The following is a 16,078-nucleotide window of genomic DNA, read 5'->3' on the forward strand; positions in this document are numbered from 1 at the left end:
TCCAACTATGGACACCAACTCCACTCAACTCAAGGGCAAGCGGGGAGAGCTCTGGCCCAGGGACTTGCAGGCGCCTGCGCTCTGCCGCGGCCCCGCCCTCCCCCCGCCTGACATCCGGGGCTCGGGCAGGGGCGTGTCCGGAGAAGACGGGAGGGTGGCGGCGGAAAGGAAGGACGTCGTGGGAGGCTGGAGGAGCTGGGAGGGAGGCGGGGCGGGGCGGGGGCGGAGCGGGGGGCGTGGCGCAGCCAGCACGCTGTCACGTGACGTGCGTGGCGACGTGTCGGCCATCTTGTGTTGTTGAGGCTGAGGACTGACGGGTTCCGAGAGTCTCCCCTGTCCCGGACCGCAGGTAACCAGCGACTCGGTCTCACTCCCTTTGCCCGGCTCCGCTCCGCGGCCCGGGCTCCGCCAGCCTGCCTGGCTCTCCTGGGCCTGCCGCCCGCTCTGGTGTCCCCGCCGCTCCAGCCCGACCCGGGCCAGCCGCATGGACACCCCCAGGCCGCCCGGCAGCCGCCTTGGCCGGCTGGGGCGTCAAGCGAGCGGACAGGTCAGGTGCGGGGCCGGAGGGAGCCGCCTCCCCGGCTGGGGGCACGCCGGGCCCTAGCGCGTCTCTGCCGTCGAGCTGGGAGTCCCCTCCTCCCGGGCCCGTTGGCATCGCAGGGGGAGCCGAGGAAGGGAGGAGGGTGATGGGTGGACAGTGTCAGGCCGGCTCGCTCAGGGCCAGAGGGCTCGCCTTTCCGCTACCTGCTCCTCCGGGCCAGCCGCCCGCCCAGCCTCGGGGTGCCCGGGGTAACAGCTGCTGCGGCCAGACAGCTGCTCCTGCTCGCGCTCCTCCCCACACCTGGCCTCGGGGAGATGCGCCCCTGCCTGCCTCACCGAGCATCTGCACTGGGGAGACTCCTTCCGCGGCGAGAGGACTGGGTCTGGACCAGGCCCGAAGCCAAGGTGGAGCCATGATCGGAACCTGGGACGGAGGTCGGGAAGAGTAGAACCCATGGCAGCTTTGGGACCCCAGCCTTCACATCAGGTTGAAATGGGCATTAGCCTTGAGTGACAGCAGTTCCCCACGAAAACACTCAGAATTATTTCAGTTTTCTGGCTGAAACATAAACCAAGCGACCAGGGAAGAGGGTATAGAGAAGCAGGTTGTCTGACCGTGTTCGGGAAGCAGTTACGTTGCTTTGCATTTATCTAGCGCTGTGGGTTTTTGTTTTTTAAAAAATTATTTTTATCCCTGAAAGAACACTTAAGCACATCTATTTTCTCTGTAAGTAAGCACATCTATTTTCTCTGTAAGTAAGCACATCTATTTTCTCTGTAAGAAAGGTAAGTATTTCAGTTTAACTTATGAGAGATTGAGGAAGGCCGGGAACCAGTGACCAGCTTCTTATCCAGTATTGTGTACCTTGGATTATACTTACTCAGTGTTTTATACCTTGGATTACAGGCAGTTTTGGTTCCCCGTGTGTATGCATGGAAGATATTTTTCCCTTACATAGTATTTCCTTTTTAGAATCTAATGGTTTTCTAGATTAAAAGAACACTAACTTTTATCCTAGTGTTTGCAGCTCTGGCCTGTCAGAGTTTGTTGATTTCGAACACAAATATGTTGCCTCCTTCCTTGATGTTTTTATGCGTTTAACTAGTTAGTGTAGTGCTCAAAGTGGAACATGTACATTTCTGTCCCAACAAATGTTGACTTCAGTAGAAGACACTAGAAAAAAGTTTAAAAAGTGGAATGTATCTGGAAAAATGTCACACTGTCCTTAATGTCACACAGACATTTAACAATGGGAAATACATAGGTAATGGTCGTGATTCACTAGCGAAGAAAAGGCTTTGAACCTTTTCCGTACTTGGCCTTTTCTGTACATTTTAGGATTTTGAGACTGAGGAGGGAGAAGGTACTATGTGCTTCCATTCATTCCTTCTGTCATTTGTGCATTAGTTTATTTGAAAAATATTGAGATCGTACAACACTATTAGGTGCTGGGAGCAAAACAGACCAAAAATTCCTGTTTCTGTGGACCTCATTCCTAGACAGGTAAATACATACTTTTAGGTAAGATATACTGTAGTGATAAGTGATGTGGGAAAAAATCAGACAGGGTAATGGATCATAGGGAGTTGGGGGAGGGGTTCATTTTAGGTGGAGTGCCCTGGGAAAGCCTTGGTGAGTAAAAACCAGTATTTGAGGAAAGACTTAACACAGGTAATGAGCTAATCTCTATCTCTACGGGGGAGGAATGCCCCAGGCTAGGAATCGAGGGCAAAGACCCTGTGGTAGAAACTGAAGTGAGCTGGTCAGGTGTGGCTGGGAAGGTACCGAGGTAGTCTAGCCAGAGAGGCACAATCACAAGGAACCTAGTAGAAAAAGTGTGCCAGCTCATCGGTCCTGATAAGTAGAGTTGTTCAGTTGTCCTGGAGTCTTTTTCCACACCTCTGTGACTCTTGGAAGTCAGAATCTTGAAATTTGGGCCAGTGTGCCCACCCCTTTCCCCCAGCAGGACACCCTTCCCTGCCCCAACTTGGAAAAATTGAGGGGGCTCATGTATTTCAGGAAATTGTCATGAAATAGCTTTCTCAAAAGTTTTAAAATGAGATTGATGATGACCTGCCTAAAAGGATTTTTCAAAAGAAATTGCTTTCTAAAAAGAGGGTCTTTGAAATATTTCAGACTATTTGAAAATGTAGAGAAATTAATTTCCTTTGAAATTTAGATACAGATCATTAAGAAATATATCCTGGAAGAAGTGTTTTAATTCACATTTTTAATGGTAAAGAATTCCTCTTCTGTGTTGTCCAGCCTGGTTTTAAATTCCTCAGGGACTGGTCCACCAATTTGTTTGTGTATCTTTTATAGCATTTTACATGTGTAAAACTTTTTGTGCTGAGTTATTTGTTCATCAGCTTGATCTTTCAGACTAGTTCTTCAGTAATTTTATGCTAGTAGACTTTTTTTTGGAAAATTTTTTTTTCCTGATTTTCTTTCAGTTTATCTCCATATTCTTACTACTGAGCTCTCACAAATGTCTTCTTTCATTTTAATTCACTTGAGGAATTTAATATTTTGATTTTGAAATGCTTTTGTTGGTGAGTTGCATATATGTAAAATAATTTGTCTTGGCTTGCATGAAAATCATAAGTCGTTAGGAATTACAGCTTCAGGGATAGTGATGCTCAGGAGGAGGTAGTGTTTTTACAAATTGCCTCTCTCTCTTTTGTTCCTTTGGTGAGTTTTTGAAATGACAGTTCCAAATTATGTCTTTGATGTCATATGGGTTCATTTGCTCTCATGACTCTGCATTTTAATATTCCATATGTCTTTTTTTTTTTGACCTTCACATTGGAAGATGACACTAGGTAGTGATTGCTATCTGGGGGAACCATTTTGGATGATGAGATTATTACTGTCTTATTTATCTTTGCTCTTCTGAAGGATCTTTGATTTGTGCCATTTTTGAAGACTGACTTCATTTGTAGTTCTTCATTAGCCTCTAATGACTAAATTTTCGGTACTTTTCTGTTTTATTCTATCTCTTATAGATTATAGTGGGACCAGTCTCATTAGGTTGAATCTCCAGCCTATGTTGGTGTTAATCCTGGTATATTAGAGGCAAGTTCAATGTCTGTCTTTCTTCAGCGGTTTGAATTGCCTTAACATTACTTGACCATTGTTGTTACAACTCTGAATCCAAGTGTTTTGTTTTTTTTTTCCTCCCCTTAACCCCCACTAGATTTTATGGTGATCAGGTCTTAGGATTTCCATTCACTTTTAATGCCCTGAAGAATTGCATGTCTTTAAAAATATAAGTAGACATACAACACATACAAGTTAGTTAGACTCCTATTATTTCTTGACCAAGATTGCATTTTTTCCATTTGTTTATGCTCTCACATGACTGAGAAATGTACTAGATTAATTACACGGGAATACAAAAATGTTACCTTTCTTGAATTGCCCATAATTTTATTTGAGGTTGAGAGAGAAGAGGGGAGATTTGAAAAACAAAAGAATATTATCCTGTAGCCAAAATTAATTTTATAAAAATACTTTCAAAGTATGATATGTTTCCTCACCTCAAGCAATTAAGTAAGGAACACAATTTTATATTTTCTGGTTAACTACAGAGTTTCCTTGAAGTTGAACTTTGTTTATATTTATACTAAAATAGGAGATACACTAGAGCTTGTTCTCTTGAGTTAGGCCCAGAGAAGGGTTTGTTACCTAGTTCTCCCCTCTTTTGCTTCTGCTTGCTCTTATAAAATGTAGAGTGCAGTAGATAAAGTTAAATGACCTTTTGGACATTGTAACATGCTGCTTTTTTTCAAAATTAAAGATGAAAGTGGCTTTCTCAAGTTGCTTTATTGCTTGACAGTAAAATTGTCAACTTTAATTTTTAATTATTATTTTTTGACTCTTCAGTAGCAGCCTTCAAATCATCATTTGAATTTAGCTAAGAAATCTCTTGAAGCTATTGTTTCAGTTTGTCACTTGAAATATCATTGTCTTGTGGATGTTTAAGATATTGTCTCATCAGAGCGTTAAAAGAAGGTTTTGATTTTGCAGCTGAAGGCACTCCTGGAGCTTTGCTCCTTCAACATTTTGGCAGTGGTCATACATCTTGGGCTCATTGATTATTTGATAGGATGCATATTGTATTGCCATCTTGCTAGCTCTCAGTTTTCTATCAGATATTTGGTAGTTTTGAATAAAAATGACAAGGAATAATTTCCTGAAACCCTATAGTGGTGCTCATTTATTAGCTTCATCAGAATCACTTAGAACTTTGGTTTAAAAAATATATTTTTCAGTCGTATTCCAGAGCTACTGAGAGAGACTATTTAGAGTTTAGGACAGGGACTCTGGATGAAAAGCATGTCAGGTAATTATAATATTTTAACCAGGTTTGGAATCCATTTCTTATAAAGCATATTCCTAGTAAAAGTTGTGTTTTTAAAGTTTCCTAAGAGATTGCTGGGTCATTTACTGTGATACTTTTATTATTTACAGTGTTAAAAGGACCTGAACAAAGTCTGCTCAAACTTCCTGCTGTGAACCAGCAGAACTTTTGAACAGGTGAGTTTTGAAGGGAAGCACAAAACTGAGGGCTTTATGCAGAGAATTTTTGCTTTTAAGGCTCTGGTTATTTTTGTTCTTATTATTTCTCCTGAACTTACAGATAGTAAATATAAGCAATTTCTCTGGTACCATTCATATCCCTTATGAACCATAAATAAGAATAATCATACCTTTTCTGCATTGATCCTGGTATGAATTTGTCTTAAAGTATCATAATGGTTTTGCGATGACATAAGACAGGAACAGGAGTCCTCTGAGGGGAGAGGTAAGAGGGTATATTAAGGAACCCAAGAGCACTTAACTTCATGAAGGACATGAACTAGGAACTGGGACACATTCAGGAGACAAAGTAGTCCAGAGAGCACTTTTCTTCGTGCCGGCTACTAGATATATCTCATGTCTCTTTGTATCTTGCATTAGTTGTCTTTCCACACTTTGGCCTTTTCTGCTTTAGCAAACACAGAAGAAAATTGCCACCTCATTCCTGGAGCCACATATATAAACTCAGGCTCTAGTGTCACTAGCCAAATGGTTACTAGCTCAGTGTCCCCTTTTCAGATTGCTGAGAGGGAAACTTTGATAGATTGAACTTGGTCCAAATTTTCATCATTGGTCTAGTTAGTATGGCCATGGGGTTGAGGTCTTGAAAGGTCCCACTGCTAAGAGTGGCAGCATGTCTCAGAGAAGGTGGAATGTTGCCTTTTCTATGCAGAATCACACAGAAGCTTCTAGATGTTTTCCCTTTTCCTCAAAAATTTTCCTGTATTTATCTTGGTGGTTTTAATTTACATGTCCTGAAGAGTTAAAATACATGTGTATATTTTGGTGAATGAGGCTTAGTAGGTCTAAGCAACCATTCTTGGAACAGTTGGTTCCAAGTGCAATGTTTTAACAAAATTTCTTGATTTTGTGGGTTCAGAGGATCATGTGTGATAAAGGTTTTATAAATAACTATAAGCAAATATGAGGCTTAGTTTGGAAAAATTAATTGGTTATTTAGTTTACATTGATTGCTTTTATAAATTTTAATTTATGTGTACTTTTTACAGTATTAAGTAACACTTGGATATGAGGAAGTCCGTAGAGGATTAGAAGGGTAGGACTTCTGTATATGAATCTAAATTCACATTTGAGTGGTAGCAGGGATTTTCACTTTTGGGAAAGGATCAGGGAGACAGCATAAATTTGTATTATGTGTTTTTGTATACTAGAGTTGCTAAGTATTGAATAAAAACTTTTTTTTAGTGGAGCGTTTAGAAGTACTATTTATTTTGTAGCTTGTATGTACTTGCTGATAGCTAATTGCTTAAGTCATTTTTTTATTACTCAGATCTTGTTGTGTTAGTAAATTAATATATCAAGATTTTGATGAAAAGGATAGGGATTACTTTTATTTACTTTTATTAAAAGTGACCTGTTAGAGAATGATGTGTGGAGTGACAGACCACAAATGTGACTTCCTATGATATGTGTTTTTTTTTTTTAGGCAAGGTTTCTTTAGCAGATTGCAGCTAAATTAAAAAAAATTCTTTTAGGGTGCTACTTTATTTATTTTTGGCTGTGCTGGGTCTTCGTTGCTTTGTGTGGGCTTTCTCTAGTTGCAGAGAGCAGGGGCTGCTGTTCGTTGTGGTGTTCCGGCTTCTCATTGTGTTGTCTTCTCTTGTTGGGGGAGCGTGGGCTCTAGGTGCTCCAGTTTCAGTAGTTGTGGCTCCTGGGCCCTAGATCAGGGGCTCAGAAATTTTGGCACACAGGCTTAGTTGCTCTGTAGCATGTGGAATCTTCCCAGACTGGAGGTCAACCCCTGTCCCCTGCATTGGCAGGTGAATTCTTACCCACTATGCCACGAGGGAAGTCTGCTAACTTAATTTTTAAGGTAGAAGAGTCCTTTCTCGTATTGTTCATTTTCTTTATAATATAGATATTGAGGTAAAGCATGTTCAGGGCTTTGTGAGGCTTAAAAAGTGTAAAACTTTCACAGGCTCTGGGGAGCCCTCTCTGGAAAAGATTGACTTGTGGTGAGATTATCAGATAACATGGTCATGTTTATGGCATTGTAATTTTTCTTGACTAGTTTATTCGTTGCTAATTTTATTCTCCTTTCACCAAAAGGGGGAAAAAAGAAACATATATTATTCAGAAGTGCAAGGTGGGGACAATGGCAGTAACAGTAATAGCTTTTTGTGTGGTGACACCGTGCCCAGAGTGTTCTTTGAGAACAAAGCTCTTTTTATTCTAGTTGTTCTGAACCTCGAAGTCTTGGGAGCTCTAGCCTCCTCAGTATTGGTCCTTTGGTTGCAGAGACTGACAGAATTGTCAGAGGTGTTGTTTTGGTACTTAATAATTGGTAAATCTTGGCTCAATCCTTGAAGAGACGGTTACATCCAGGGGATTTCATGGTTAGCCCCTTAGGAATTGAGATGGTTTTTGCCCAAACCATGGCTAATTGAGTGACTGGATGAAGCCATCTTGTGAGATCGGTAGGTCAGAGAGCCTTAATTCATGTTCTAGAATCTGACACTTTTTAATCTATTAGTTCTGCTATTGTTAATGAAATTTCTGATAGTGTACTATGAGAATATGTATTCTTCCCCAGCCACAGGGCTTGGGGCTTCCCCAGTAGCTCAGTGGTAAAACATCCGCCTGCCAGTGTAGGAGATGCAGGAGAAATGGGTTCAACCCCTGAGTTGGGAAGATCACCTGGAGAAGAAAATGGCAACCCACTCCAGTATTCTTGCCTGGGAAATCCCATGGACAGAGGCGCTTGGCAGGCTACAGGATATGAGGTCTCAAAGAGTCCGACACCACTGCACATGTACGCATTCAACCAGAGGGCAGAGGGGCTCACTATTGCTTGAGTGACGAGAAGGAAGGATAGTGATAGTGGGACAGAGTGGGAGATTGGGGAAAGGAGAAAAAGTTACTTCCACAACTAAATTCCTCTGAAATTGCAAGGAAATGGGAGGAAGAAAGTAACTATAAGCAGTATTGAACACTGTGTCAGTATGTAGAGAAAAAGCTTGTGGCTTTAATTTTCTGTCACTTACTACCTGTAACTATAGATAAAGAAGCTAACTTCTTGGAACCTTGTTTTCCTTACTGGAAAATATATCCCGCAGTGATTTGGGAATTAAAAGTCTAAAATGTGCAATACAGTGCCTGGCATGTGGTGTTGATAAATAGCTTTCAGTGATTGGTAGCGGGTATAATTGTTATTACTATGCAGATAGATAAATTTTGATTGTAAAAGTGTCATCTTTTAATTTGAATAGAGACCTCAGTGAGTTCTGTTCTTAAGTTTTTTGTCTTTTTTGTTTTGTTTTCAGTCCAACAAATTATTTGAATACCTGCTTTGTTCCAGGTGCTGGGCTAGCCATAGTGATGAGCAAAACACTCAAGGTCCTGTCTTGTGGGTCTTAAACCCTAGTGGTAGAGGCATTAAAGAAATCATATAAGTAAACCTCAGAATGTGAAAAGTTTCTCTGTCTTTCGAAAAATACATTTTTAACCTGAGATACTTTTGAAGTGTCCATTTGGATCTTGGTATTCTTGTCATCAGGGGTGTTTTATTTCTCTTGATAGGCTTTCAAGTGTATGTTTGTTTGTTTGAAGTTAATTTATATATTTGTTGTGTTATATTTTCCTCTTTCTCTGAGATAGATGCTCTCAACTTTTTGATTTTAGATCTCCTTTACCTTTGTAAGAATTAGAGGAACCCAAAGAGCTTTTGGCTTTTCAGTTATATCTATCTTTATCACATTAAGACATTTAAAATGATTTATTGATTTAAAAATAGCAATAACTTCTTTACATGTTACAGTATATTTTTAATGAGAAATACTAGTTTTCTAAAACATTTCTAAAAAATTTGCTGAGAAGAGTTGACACTGTTTTCCCTTTTTAAAAATCGTTTTTTATGTCTTACTTTGTAGAAGGCAGCTGGATTCTCATAGCTGCTTCTGCATTCAGTCCATTGGTGTTTATTACATTAGTTGAAGTATATGAAGGAAATTCATCCTCATGAAGCCATGTATGTAGTTGGAAAAGGGAGGAATATTTTAAGAGCTTTTTCAGGTAATTTCAGATTTTCATTGATATTACACTAAAATTGGATAGCTAGTAGTTTTTAAAGGTTAGTTGCATTATGAAATTTGAATTACTATATATCAGTGCACTTTTATATTCCATTACATTAAAATCTATTGGTCTATTTTGTTCATTAAATGAATATTTTATATTACACAGTATCAAACCCTCCACACTCATTAATATCAACACGCATCAGAAAATCCTTTACTTATTGGAAAGTATAAGTACTAGAAACATCTGTCAAACTCATGGTAGTGAATAGAAGTTTTCTAAAATCTTAACTTTTGCTTAAAAGCTTAAGTTTTGTAATTGGCAGCAAATAGTTGTTCTCTTTAAAGTGGCGGTCTTGCCTTGTTCATTTTTGAAAACAGTGCCTGGTATATACCTAGGTCTGAATGGTTTTATTTGTGTGTCAGCCCTTTCCAGCTCAATATGATATTTCATGAATGGAAGTAGGTAGTTGAGCTTGTAACTCAAAGGCACCTAAATGCCTTTCTTGGAGACGGTGGCGTGCAGCAGAAGTGCTTCATTAAGTATACTTCTTATTTCATCACATTAGGAATGTTAAAAAGATGTGTACACAGGAACCAAGATTAATTGGCAGCATTTGCTACCTTATTAAGGGCGTTCTTAATTAAGTAAACCCGGCTTTTTTCTTTCTCGGGAATATATGGCGCATGGCAGTGAAGAACATGGTGAGTATTAGCACAGTTTGGTGCCATTACTTTGAATGGTGCTAAAGCTGTCAACAGTTTTACCCATGACTGGTACAGTGCCAACATAGTGAAAAATGCAGAGAATATCTTAAAATTAACAGATTTGACATCTTGGATATCTTGAAAGAGTTTCAGAGAATTGGGCTCTGGGGAGTGAAACATTTTTCAGTGTTACGTTTATATGTTACATTGACTTTTTAAAAAGCATTTTCAAAAAGTAATTGTTTGAATTAGAAACTATAATAAACATATTGAGGATGTTTAGATTTTAGTGAGGGTTTTTAATTCTGGGTAGATGTAGATCTGTTCATAAGTTGTAGGCAGTTATACTCTTCTGTATTTGTCCCATTAAAAATAGCCTTCTACACTAGCACCGTTTAACCGAATTTTCTGCTGTGATAGAAATGTTCTGTAAATCTCCACTATCAAGTACTGTAACCACTAGCCATATGTGACTGTTGAGCACTTGACACGTGGTTAGTGTGACTGAGGGAACCTGCATTTTTTTAAATGCAGAAAACCTTTTTTATTGCAACAACTCAGTAGGCTTTACTTTTTTAATTAAAAAAATTTTTTTTTGGCTGCACATAGTACGTGATCTTAGTTCTCTGACCAGGGATTGAACTTACGCCCCCTGCAGTAGAAGTTCGGAGTCCTGACCACTGAACTGCCAGGGAATTCCCTTGGAGGCCTTATTTTTAAGAATACTTGTGAAGAGGGAGGGGATAATGTATACATATAGTTGATTTATGTTGTACAGCAGAAACTAAAACACAACATTATAAAGCAATTATACTCCAGTTAAAAAAGAACAGTTTTAGATTCACAGAGAAATTGAGAATACTGTACAAGAGAGCTCCCACAGTATACCACGCCCAGTTTTTGTATTGTTAACGTCTTACATTACTGTCGTGCATTTGTTATAACTAAGGAGCCGGTGTTGCTTATTCACTAGGTTTATTTCGATTTCCTTAGTTTCCCTAGTCTTGTCTGTCTGTTTCGGGACCCTGTCCAGGATACCACATTACGCTTAGTCACGTATCCAGTCCATAGGCGCCCCTTGTCTGTGTTAGTTTCTCATACTTCCCTGTTGTTAACAGTCTTGACAGTTTTGAGGAGTACTGGTTAAGTATTTCATAGAATGCTTCTTCCAAGTAGATATTGTAATTTGTCTAAGGATTTTCTCCTGGTTATGGGTCATGGGTTTTTGGGAGGAAGACCACAGAAGTAAAGTGCCATTTTCATCACATCATATCAAGAGCATATACTGTCAACATGATTTATTACTGTTAATACTGACTTTGATACTTGGTTGACTTGTACTTGGTCAGGTTTGACTACTGTAAAATTACTCTCCCTCTTGGAGGAACTAGATTTTAAATTTTAATTGATTTAGCTACATGTGGTTAACGGGAACTGTATAAGAAGGCACAGTTCTCAACAGTGTTTCTCAGTTTTAAATATTATCCAAAACTTAATTTAACATCTTTTTTAATAGGTGTAAAGAAAGGCAGTTTAACATAAAGGAAATATAAAATGTTAGTCTTGTAATGCGCTGCTTTCTGAGGAGGCAGTCTACCTTTAGTAAGCTTAGTGTTTTTCAAAATTAACTTTTGAGGTTTAATTTATATTCAATAAAATGCCTTCATTTTAAGTATACTCATGCTGAGTATACATCTTGATAAGTTTTGAGAAGTGTATTTATTTCTGTAACCATAACGACAATCAAGATATGTAACATTTTCATCACCCCCAGAACTTTCCTCCTGCTTTTTTGCAGTCCTTTCCCTTCTCCCACCACTGATTTATTTTCTGTGACTATAGATAATTTTGCCTCTTCTGCCAGTTTTATGTAAATGGAATTATCGCACATGTGTTCTTTTTGGTTCTGACTTCTTTTGCTTAGTGTAATGTTTGTGATACGTCCATGTTGTTGCATGTGTCAGTAATTAGGCTTTTTTTTTTTTTAACTGATGAGACTTTTCCAAGGTATGTTTATTACAGTATTTGTTTATCCATTTATCTTGCTTTGGAGCTGTTAGGAATAAAGCTGACCTTAGTTTCATGGCAGTGGGTAGTGATTCAGATCTTGCTGAATTGCAGTGTTCATTTTGTGCTGTAAATTGAAATTTAAGTTCTTTTTAGGATGAGAGACGCCAACAGCATCTATACTATTTTTGAAGACATGTCATAAAAAAGTATAATTAACATAGAAATAAATAGTATTTTTGTGAAATTTCATACAATAATGTGTGATACAGAGAGATGTAGACAGTTTTGACTTATGATGATTTCCTGGGGAGTTGGGGAAGGAGTCCTTTGTTCTTTAGGATAAATGTTTAGTAGTGAAGCCTAATTTTGCTTCATGAATTTTTGTCATTAGTAGATGTGTTAACAGATCATATTTTTAAGAATTATTTTAAAAATTTGCATGTTTAAAAATGAAGAGAGTTGGTATTGTCATACAGGTGGGTGCAGAAGGAAAATGTGCTTTTTGCTCTAATAGGTGAATTTTTCCTTTTATTTTTGTACCTTAAAGTTATTTTTTTAAAGGAGTTAATGTTGAAAAGAAATAAACTTTCTTTGACATTAATGTTGGGATTGTAAAAGTGTTTCAAACAGGCAAGGCAAACACTTTTTGTGGGAGTTAAAATGTACTTTGCTGTAAAAGTAATTGAAGAATATTGCTGCAAATCATGAAAACAGAAAAACAATTATTAATCCCACCTCGTGAGCATGTCTTTATTTATTCTCTTTTTTAAGACAGTTGGCCCTGTGTATCCATGGGTTCCATGTTCTTGGATGTGGAGGGCAGAGTGTAAAGGATTTGTGCATCCCTGAGTTTTGATATCAGATAGGGTCTTGGGACCAGTCCCCCTCTGTGCTGAGGGATGACTGTGTGTATAGTTAGACTCTGTGTGCAAACATTACTGTACCTGTATTATGTTGAGGGAGTGTGCTGCTTTTATGGAGATTTTCAGTCTTTTAAAATTATAAGTGATGTGGTAAGTGTGGTTCCTCTCTCATGTTTGAACCTTTTCATATTTTTACTTAGCTTTTTTCTAAAGTTTGAAACAATGAATTGTTTTAGCCTAGTGCCTGAGTCTTACTTCATTTGAATGTGGACTTGTTTATAGTCTTAAAAGTTGATATATTTATAGATTATGTTATCAAGATAGTGGTATAAGATCTTTTTAGTTACAGAAATTTAAGTAGGGAGTGAATTTAGTATTATCAGAAAATTTGCCTTTAAAATAGTTTTGCTTTATGTCCATTAAAATATTTTACTTGTACTATTTTCCTCCCTTAGCTAAACCGTTTATGGTTTATTGTAACCTTTTTAAAATTGAGGTATAAAATATAATAAACATGTGCACAAATCTGAAGTGTATAGTTGGAAAATTTTTTACACAATGTATGAGTTCTGTAGTCACCAGCTAAATCAAGATAGTGAGCATTTCTAGCACCCCAAAAGATTTCCTCTTCTCCTTCCCAATAAGTAGTCCCTGCTTCCATGGTGAACAGAGTTCAGACGTCTGTCAGAACTGATTATTTTACCTGTTGAACATCATAAAAGGAATGTGACAGTGTATATTCTTTGGCGGCTGGCTCCTTTTGCTGGGCAAAGTGACTGATAATCATGCAATATGTTGCAGGTATCAATTAATTTCTTGGTCAGTATTTTGTTGTGTAAATATATACAATTTAAAAAAAAACTTTATTTGAAATAATTTCAAACAGCAGTACAGAAAAGTTGCAAAAAATTACTTAAACTTTCCATATGCTCTTCACCCAATTTGGTCACCATTTTTAACATTTCCTGATAATAAAACTGTAAAATTCTTGTAGAGATGGGAATACCAAACTACCTTACCTGCCTTCTGAGAAACCTGTATGCAGGTCAAGAAGCAACAGTTAGAACCAGGCATGTAACAAAACTGGGAAAGGAGTATGTCAAGGCTGTGTATTGTCACTCTGCTTATTTAACTTATATGCAGAGTATATCATGAGAAATGCTGGACTGGATGAATCACAAGCTGGATCAGCAACCTCAGATGTGCAGATGATACCACTCTAATGGTAGAAAGCGAACAGGAACTGAAGAAAGAGCCTACTGATGAAGGTGAAAGAGGAGAGTGAAAAAGCTGGCTTAAAACTCAACATTCAAAAAAACGAAGATCATGACATCCGGTCTCATCACTTCATGGCAAATAGCGGGGGAAACAATAGAAACAGTGACAGACTTTATTTTCTTGGGCTCCAGAATCACTGCAGACCTTTACTACAGCCATGAAATTAAAAAATGCTTGCTCCTTGGAAGAAAAGCTGTGACAAACCTAGATAGCGTATTAAAAAGCACATTACTTTGCCAACAAAATTCTGTCTAGTCAAGCTATAGTTATTCCATATGTACGGATGTGAGAGTTGGCCTGTAAAGTCTGAGCACCAAAAAATTGATGCTTTTGAACTGTGGTGCTGGAGAAGACTCTTGAGAGTCCCTTGGACAGCAAGGAGATCAAACCAGTCAATCCTGAAGGAAATCAACTCTGAATATTCATTAAAAGGACTGATGCTGAAGTTGAAGCTCCAATACTTTGGCCACCTGATGCGAAGAGCTGATTCATTGGCAAAGACCTTGATGCTGGGAAAGATTCAAAGCAGGAGGAGAAGAGGATGACGGGAAGAGATGGTTGGATGGCATCACCAACTTGATGGACATGAGTTTGAGCAAGCTTCAAGAGATGGTGAAGGACAGGAAAGCTTGGCATGCTGCACTCCATGGGGTCACAAGGAGTCATACATGACTTAGGGACTGAACAGCATATTTGCTTTACCTCTAATTTTCTTTTTTCTTTCTCCATATATGCAGATATCAGTTGAGTTCAGTCGCTCAGTCATGTCCGACTCTTTGCGACCACATGAATTGCAGCATGCCAGGCCTCCCTGTCCATCACCAACTCCCAGACTTCACTCAAACTCACATCCATCGAGTCGGTGATGCCATCCAGCCATCTCATCCTCTGTCGTCCCCTTTTCCTCCTGTCCCCAATCCCTTCCAGCATCAGAGTCTTTTCCAATGAGTCAACTCTTGGAATGAGGTGGCCAAAGCATTGGAGTTTCAGCTTTAGCATCATTCCTTCCAAAGAACACCCAGGACTGATCTCCTTTAGAATGGACTGGTTGGATCTCCTTGCAGTCCAGGGGACTCTATATGCAGTCCATATATATGCAGATATATATATATATATATATACTGCTGCTGCTAAGTCGCTTCAGTCGTGTCCGACTCTCTGTGACCCCATAGACGGCAGCCCACCAGGCTCCGCCATCCCTGGGATTCTCCAGGCAAGAACACTGGAGTGGGTTGCCATTTCCCTTTCCAATGCATGAAAGTGAAAAGTGAAAGTGAAGTCGCTCAGTCGTGTCTGACTCTTCGCGACCCCATGGACTGCAGCCTACCAGGCTCCTCCATCCATGGGATTTTCCAGGCAAGAGTACTGGAGTGGGGTGCCATCACCTTCTCCAATATATATATGTATATATAATTTTAATTTTTTGTAGTTGTTTTCTCTTCCATTTGAGAGTCTGTTACAGACCTCATGCTTCTTTTCCTCCAGACATTTCAGTGTTATTTTCTAAGAATAAGAACATTCCTCTACATAATCACAGTAAAAAATTCAAAATCTTAGAAAAGTAACATTGGTATAATACTGTTGTCTAATCCATATCTCCTATTCAAATTGTTCTAATTATCTCTTCAATGTATCTTATAGCTTTTTTTTTTTTTTTTTTTTTGCTGGTTCAGGATTGAATTATACACTTAGTTTTTAATGTCTCTTTAATCTCCCTTAATCTGGGATGGTTCTTCAGCCTTTGTTTTTCATGACATTGGTATTTTTGGTGACTATGGTAGATTGATTTTGTGTTGTCAATTTGGACTTACCTGATTTTTTTTAAAATTAATTTTAGTTTATGCATTTTTGTCAGCAATATAACATTAGTGATACTGTGTCCTTGTTAGTGTATCTCATCAGGAGGCACGTGGTGCCAGTTTGTCTCATTATTAGTGATGTTACCTAAGTCAGCAACAGCCAGGTGGCAGGGATGCATAGGGCAAGGTGTGTGGGAAAGGGTGGATCAGAGTGCTTTGCACCATCCTTTCCACATCTTCACCAACCTTGAAGCTCCCATA

At 39.0% G+C, this 16,078-nt stretch overlaps 1 protein-coding gene across 9 annotated transcripts in view; it reads left to right on the top strand.

Moving 5' to 3' along the window:
- Positions 1-213: 213 nt before the first annotated feature.
- GIGYF2 (GRB10 interacting GYF protein 2) overlaps positions 214-16,078 on the top strand; it is a 130,482-nt gene continuing 114,617 nt past the window's right edge. For 6 of the 9 annotated variants that reach the window (XM_055586479.1, XM_055586483.1, XM_055586484.1 and 3 more), the window contains exons 1-3: positions 214-349; positions 3,547-3,616; positions 5,015-5,080. The gene's annotated coding sequence lies outside the window, so the exon portion shown is untranslated. Of the gene's footprint in view, positions 350-3,546; positions 3,617-5,014; positions 5,081-6,132; positions 6,180-16,078 lie in introns of all 9 variants that reach the window. The other 3 variants (XM_055586481.1, XM_055586482.1, XM_055586480.1) reach the window with 3 other exon arrangements.

The sequence above is a fragment of the Bubalus kerabau genome, chromosome 6 (genome assembly GCF_029407905.1).
Source record: "Bubalus kerabau isolate K-KA32 ecotype Philippines breed swamp buffalo chromosome 6, PCC_UOA_SB_1v2, whole genome shotgun sequence".
Taxonomy (NCBI): Eukaryota; Metazoa; Chordata; class Mammalia; order Artiodactyla; family Bovidae; genus Bubalus; species Bubalus kerabau.